Source organism: Hakea prostrata, chromosome 3 (assembly GCF_041222555.1).
Source record: "Hakea prostrata isolate BN-2017 chromosome 3, UWA_Hpros_2, whole genome shotgun sequence".
Taxonomy (NCBI): Eukaryota; Viridiplantae; Streptophyta; class Magnoliopsida; order Proteales; family Proteaceae; genus Hakea; species Hakea prostrata.
Window position 1 is genome coordinate 43063627 of NC_142602.1, and position 7677 is coordinate 43071303.

Consider the following 7677-nt stretch of genomic DNA (forward strand, 5'->3'; position numbering starts at 1 on the left):
TGAGTAGATGACTTGTATTGGGCTAGGCTTTACTGTGACATGCGCCATTACTTATACCAAACAGTGATGTGAGAGAGCGGTGACCGATTCCCTTACCATGGTTTTTGAGATGACTTTATCGAACTTCCCTGGCAGACCCAAGATATCTTGTATGATTGAGGGGGAGTGACTGACCACCCAAAGAAGTATGGTGCTATGACTTAAAGCATGTCTACCATAGAGACTAGCATTCATAGAGTAGAATCATATTTGCATCATATGTTCCATATCATATCGCATTATGTTATGTTTGTTTATGTATGTTTTAATTATGGAATAACTACCTTGCTGAGTTCTTCGAACTCATTCCTTTTCTACAAATGTTTTTAGATTATCCTACAGGTACCGAAGATTATGATGGTACCCCCTTCGAGACGGACTTTGATTCCGCTTACTACCCTCCGGGTGGTAGCATCTGTGAAGATCCGAGTGTTGGTGCTGAGGAGGATTATTATCCGTACCAGGGTTAGCCCCACGATTGTGCAGGAGAGGCAAAGTTGCGCTTTCTTCATCCATACCATTGAGGAGACCATCATTAGGACAGAAGAAACCCTAGCTTAGTACCCCATTTCCCTGGTGAATTTATGGAACCTCTGGATATGTAATTAACTTGTTTTTGGGATTATCTTGGGATACTTGGTTCTGTAATTAACTTGATTATACTTCACTTCCGCTACTCTGAGAGAGTGTTTATCACACCTTCTCTTATCTTTATGATTATATTCACACTTTGACATTATCTGGTTTTCCGCACTCTGATTTATTGAATCTTATCTTATTCATGATATCTAGTATTAGTTGTTTTTACCTTAATTATTATTATTCATGATTATGTTATCGCATATGTGGGAGGCATGGTCCCTCGATTCTTGATCCTTGGATTGTGGATCACATTCCCGGGTATGCCAGATGGGGTACCGGCTGGGTGGATGTGACAAGGTAAGCCACTTGGTGTGTGTGCAAAACCCCTTAATGGTTGGATTTGATCTGAGCCTTCATTTCCTTGTTTTGGACTTGCTGTCCTGATTGGTCGACTCATTGGTCGATTGGGCCAGTTGACCAATCAATCGACCAATGAGATTTGTTTTGCTGATTAGGTCTTTGCTTGCTCTATTTAAGTCCAATCTCGAGTCTATTTCGTATTTTCTGCCTCCAAACTCCTTGGAATGAACCAGAGCCCTCTTCAAGTCATCTCCTCTGCATCCTCGGTGATTTTCTTGATGGATCTTCGTCAAATCTCTTGCATTTACACAAAAAGGTATGTAATCATCCTCCTTTCTTCTTCATTGTTTTTCTTTCCTTTTCTATTTGAGGACAGTAGAATTGATGTTGCATCTCTGTTGCAACCATCACTCTACCCATCTTCTCTCTTTTCCTAAGGATTTAAAGCTCGATGGATGATCTTCATCAAAATCATCACTCGCTTTTGAAGGAAAACCATGTATTCATCTTCTTTCCTTTTTAGATTCAATGTTCTTCAGTCTTAGATCAGTTTTTCTAGAAGATCTATGCATGCTTTTCATGAATTCTTTATCAGATTAGTAATCCACCATTCTATAGTTTCTCGTCCATGATTTTGCCATGATTTCTCCAAGAACCATGATTGATCTAATTATGGTAAGTTTTTGTTTCCTATTTTGTGACATGAAGACTTGATATTATTAAGATTTTGAAGTCCTCTATAAACCAATATACTATTCTTGCATATTCCCTCTTGATTGGTGTCTTTTTGAATCACAAAATTTGGATTTTGAATCAGAAATCTCTGATTTTGTCAGTCACTGACTCTGTTGGTCAACTGAGTCAAGAGACCAATCAATCGACCAATGAGGACAGTAACCTCATATTTGTTCTGTTTTGGAGGATTTGATCTCTTTCCTTCTAGGTTTCTTTCCTAATATGATATATATATACTTGTTTAGGACTTTCTTTCCAAGATTAGACAAGATCTTCCTTGATCCCCAAGATTCTTTGCGAGTTATATAAGGTAAGGATAGTTATTTCCTTAATTACATAGATTGCATGATTTAGTTTCCATATTTGAATCCCTTTGATAAATAGATTCTTATAATGGCTTAATACTGATGCAACTACTTTGATTACAGTAGCATTACTTGTTTATGCTAATTAGTTCATATATGATTTACTTGCCAATTATATACATTTGGATTATGCTATTGATTTATTTCCATATATGAAGTTACCATATATGTGATGTTATGAATTGATGCTTGTGTATGCTTAAGTATGGTTTGGAAAGGAGAGGTGTCCTTTTGACACTTCTGTCCTTGGACTACTACGGGAATATTATAGGATGTTTCCGGAGATGCCCTCTGGACACCTTCCTAAACTGTTGGATGACATATCTAGGACTGTCTAGTAGTGTTTGGCTAGGATGTCCCGTTATGTCAGATCCTAATCGGAGGGGTATTGAGACCGAACGACCCGTGGTAGCAATGGGGATTCATGGGCGCTCAAGACCGGTAACCAACCCGTGAGAGGACAGGAATCACATTGTGGGGGCCATTTATTGGTAGGGTTGCATATGGATAGACTTGGGCTCACGGGCGCTCAAGACCGATAACCAACCCGTGAGGGGACATGAGAGCTTCCCGTTTACCATATGTGGATAACCAATAGGGTTGATGAGTCCGTAGTCAGGGACTATGAGGACTCTAGTGTGAAGGATATCGGAAAGGATCGTCAGGGGCGAGGAATGGACATATCTGGATCTGAGTTGATGTGACTAAGTAGAAGACTTGCATTTGGCTAGGCTTTAACCCTGACATGCGCCAATACTTAGACCAATGGTGATGTGAGAGAGCGGTGACCTCAACCCCAACCATGGAATGTCCAGAGGGATGCCAGACCCAGTACCAAAAGGCGTTGTGTGATGAGACCTTCCTAAAGAAGTACGGTGCTATGACTTAAAGCATGTCTACCAATAGAGACCAGCATACATATAGTTAGAATCATATTGCATCATATGTTTCATATCATATTGCATCTTACTTTGCTTTGAAATCCTTCTATTTAGGTTGTTATGGATTAACTACCTTATTGGGTTTCTTTTGAAACTCAATTCTTTTGTGCTATGTATTGTTAGATTTCTCTATAGGTGCCGAGTATCATGACTGCTCGTATGAAGAAGCACAAGGAGAAGAGACATACCTCCAGGAAGGTGATTGCGGTTACGAATATTACATTGAAGATTCCACGGGTGGTTATGCTGCGTACGATGCTTAGTCCGACAATGGAGTGGAACCGCCCTTGCGCCATTTTTTGAGATTTATACTTATAGAGATGTCCCATATAGGATTGAGAATGATTTAGTCACTCGTTGTACTTGTTATTGGGATTAGTTTTGATCTCTTTCCCTTTCTTTCTGAAACTACATTCCGCTGTTGGTAGAGTGAGATTTCCGCCTCACTTTACTTTATGATTTTGATATTTTGTTTGCCTTTCGTACTCTGATGATATATGATTTATTCCTTCCTTATTTGGATCTCTCATTTATACTTTGCACAATGATTATATATGTTCATGATTATGTTATTGTCTATGTGGGAGGTTGATTACCTCGATACTTGATCTTCGGGGCTGTGGATCACACACTCGGGTATGCCAGGTAGGGTACCGGCTGGGTGGATGTGACAAAAGCTATTGGCAAATTTAGAACCAACATTTTGGCGCCATCTGTGGGAACTTAGCTTGAACAAGTTCAGAACAAAGGTCATGGCTCAATCACCTGAGCGAGAGGAGATATTACCAGTTGAAATGGCAGAGGGAGCCGAGGAGAGTAAATCCGAAAAGAAGAACAAGAGAAACGGTTTCAACACTGCAAGTTCCAACAATGCAGACTTGGCAAAAACAAAGAATGAAGGAAGATCACTCACCTCATCCTACTGAGATTTTTGAAAGATAGGAGAAACAACTCACAGATATGCTGGTTGCTTCTCATTTGGAACTGGATCCGAATCAAATCGCTAAACGATTTGAAAGTATGCAACATCAAATACTTGAAACGCAAAATCTGATGAGGTCGTTCATCAAGCAAGTCAGAATTCAACCAGAAGGAAGAGTTCTGATGTCACCAGCTAGAAGATCTTGAACTCTTTCTTGAGCTGAGGCCATTTCTGTTCCGAATCCTCAGATCCAGAGGTCAAGAGAAAGCCAAAGGAGATCAATTCTCAGGGAGGGATCAGGAGAAAGTGTAGATCCAAATTACATTCCTCTGGAATCAGAAGATCAAAGGATCCTCTAAGGATGACCGATTAAGCCACATTCAAAGTAAAAAGAGTAAAACTCTTGGAAGTTGGAGAGATAAGAGAGAAGCAAGGAGATCGGAAGGTAGCAGATCTGAAGTTCATGGATCAAATTCAACGATTGACAAACAAAGGCGGTGGAGAAAAATTGGAAGAAGCAATGAATCAAAATCCATTTTCTAAAGACATCATGTCAGCACCATTACCGCATAATTTTAAACTTCCAGTGTTCACAATGTATGATCGAAGCTCAGATCCGATGGAACACCTGGCTCAATTAAATTTTGTTATGATGTTGGCAAGTAATTCTGATGTTTTAAAGTGTCAATCCTTCCCATCATCATTGAAAGGTCTTGCAACAACTTGGTTCTTCAGTCTATTATCGGATTCCATTAGAGATTTGACAAAAAATATTCTTGTCAAGATTTCGAAGTAGCATGAAAAGTACCAAAACAGTGGATAATCTGGCTGCAATTCGCCAGAAGTCAGGAGAGTTAGTTCAAAGTTATATGAAGAGATTCAATCAAGAATCAAATCAGATAAAGAACTTGAATGAAGCAGTAGCTTATGATGCTATGTTCAGAGGATTGATAGACGATCATTTGTTAGAATTTATGATCATGAACAAACCGGCAAACATTGCAAAATTGACAACCCGGTGCAATCAATATGCTAACATGAAAGATATCTTTCAGGCAAGGAAGGAGACTAATGGTGATGGAAGAAAAAAGAGGGAAGATGGAGTCATGAGGTCTGATAAGAGAGATCAAAGAAACAACAGAAATTATCCGAGGAATGGTCCTGATCGTCAAATTAAAAGGGATATTCCGAGAGCATTCCTGGAAAATTATACTCCTCTTAATACTAGAAGATCAGAAATTCTGATGCGAATTCAACATCAAGGATTTGTTAAATGGCAAGCACCGATGATAGCAAAGGCAGATGAGCGGAATCCAAACAAATTTTGTAGGTATCACAGAGATCATGGCCATGATACTGATGATTGCAGAATTCTGAAGAATGAAATTGAGCGATTAATCAGTCAAGGGATGCTAGATCATTACGTTCAAAGGAGAAATGGAGGTCATCGGATAAATGTTGTTGATCAACCGAGAAGATGGGATATCCAGACACCAGTGAAGGAGGACTAGGCAAAGAGAGATTTTCAATCTAGTTCTCCAGATGAAAATGCTAAATATCAAGAAAACTAGCGAGTTCAGCAGAAGCAGTCTCCTGTCATGATCATCTTGGGGAGTTTAGATTTGAATTCAATTTCAAAGTCTAAGGCTCATGCCAGGTATGTCAATGCTGTCGAATCTCATGTTATTCCTAGAAGAATTAAGAAGATGAAGGAAATAGTCTACGCAGAGGAGGAGATGGATGAAATTCAAGAGCCACATGATGATGCCATCGTTGTAGTCATTAAGGTGGCAAACAGAGATATTCACAGGGTTTTAATTGATACGGGGTCTTCTGTAGACATTATGTCATACGAACCCTTTCAATGGTTGAAGATGGATACTGTCAAGATAAAACCTTGTGGAACAAGATTATTTGGATTTTCTGGAGAATCTACTTCGGTGGAAGGAACTGTGGAGTTAACAATTACATTGGGAACACATCCACAAACAGTAACACCAATTACTAAATTTTTTGTTGATAAAGAATCTATCAGCTAGGAGCTGTGGTTTCAACGAGGCATTTAAAAGTAAAATTCCCTATTGAAGGAGGCATTGGAGAATGCAAGTCTGATCAAAGAACCTCGAGGCAAAGCAATACAACTTTTTTGAAAGATTCTAAATCACAAGGTAAAGCTCTTGCCCTTACTGTTGAGGTTATGGATAATAGGGATGAAGAAAAAATTCAAAGAGGAGAACCAGTGGAGAAGCTAGAAAAAATTTCTTTTGATCTCGATAATCCAGACAAGGGAACCATGATTGGGCCTGATCAAACCAATCAAGACAAGGACCTATTGAAAGAATTTCTTCGACTAAATGCAGATGTCTTGTGCTGACGTCAGCACAAGACATGTCCGGTTTGAGCAGAGAGGTAGCAGAACACTGTCTCTAGATAGACAATATTGCTAAACCAATAAAACAAAGACGGAGGAATTTCTCATCAGAAAAACATGATGCGATCAAGATCGAAGTGGAAAAGCTCAGAAAGTCAAAATTTATTGAGCAGATTGAATGTCCCAAATGGCTGGCAAATGTCGGAATGGTGAAGAAGCATAATGGCAAGTGGAGAATGTGTGTGGATTAACTAATTTGAACAAGGCTTGTCCTAAAGATTGTTATCCTCTGCCACGAATTGATCAGTTGGTTGATGCCACATCAGGTCAACAAATGTTAAGTTTTATGGATGCTTATTCTGGCTATAATCAAATTCTTATGAAGAAGGAGGACCACCCTCGCACGGCATTTATGACGAATCGAGAAAGCTATTGTTATAAGGTTATGCCTTTCGGATTAAAAAATGCTGGAGCAACATATCAAAGGGCAATGAATAAGCTGTTTGCTGATCAGATCGGAAGGAATATGGAGGTTTATGTTGATGATCTTCTCGTAAAAAGCCAATTCAGATCTGATCATCTCACTAATCTAAAGGAATGCTTTAATGTACTTAGAAGGAATGGAATGAGATTAACCCTGAGAAATGCGCATTTGGAGTTTCATTTGGTAAATTCCTGGGTTACATGGTTACACAGAGGGGTATTGAGGCAAATCTAGAAAAAATCAAGGCCATTCTAGATATGTCGGCACCCAGCAATATGAAGGAGATCCAGAGTTTAACAGGAAGAGTTGCAACATTGAGCAGATTCATATCCAAATCAGGGGATAAGTGTGCACCATTCTTCTAGGCGTTGAAAATTTTAAATTCACTTAACGAATTCAGATGGTCAAAGGACTGTCAAAGTTCGTTTGGAGAATTAAAAAGGAGGCTGACTAGTCTGCCAGTTCTATCTTGACCGAAGCCAGGGGAAGTCTTGCAGATATATTTATCTTCTTCGAAAGCGGCAGTGAGTGCAGTATTAATCCGAGAAGAAGGTACTATCCAAAATCCTATCTACTTTGTAAGTCATACATTGTTAGATGCAGAGTCTAGATATCTAGAATTTGAAAAATAGGCCTTAGATTTGATAATAGCGATTGAAAGCTTAGGCCCTATTTTCAGGCTCATCCAATTATTGTTCTTACTAACTGGCCTTTAAAGAAAATATTACATAAGCCTGATCTTGTCGAGAGAATGATACCATGGGCAGTAGAATTGACAGAACATGATATAGACTATAAGCCCAGAACTGCGATAAAGGCACAAGTCTTAGCTGATTTTATTGTTGAAAGTATTTCATCACCAGAGGAGCAAAAAGATT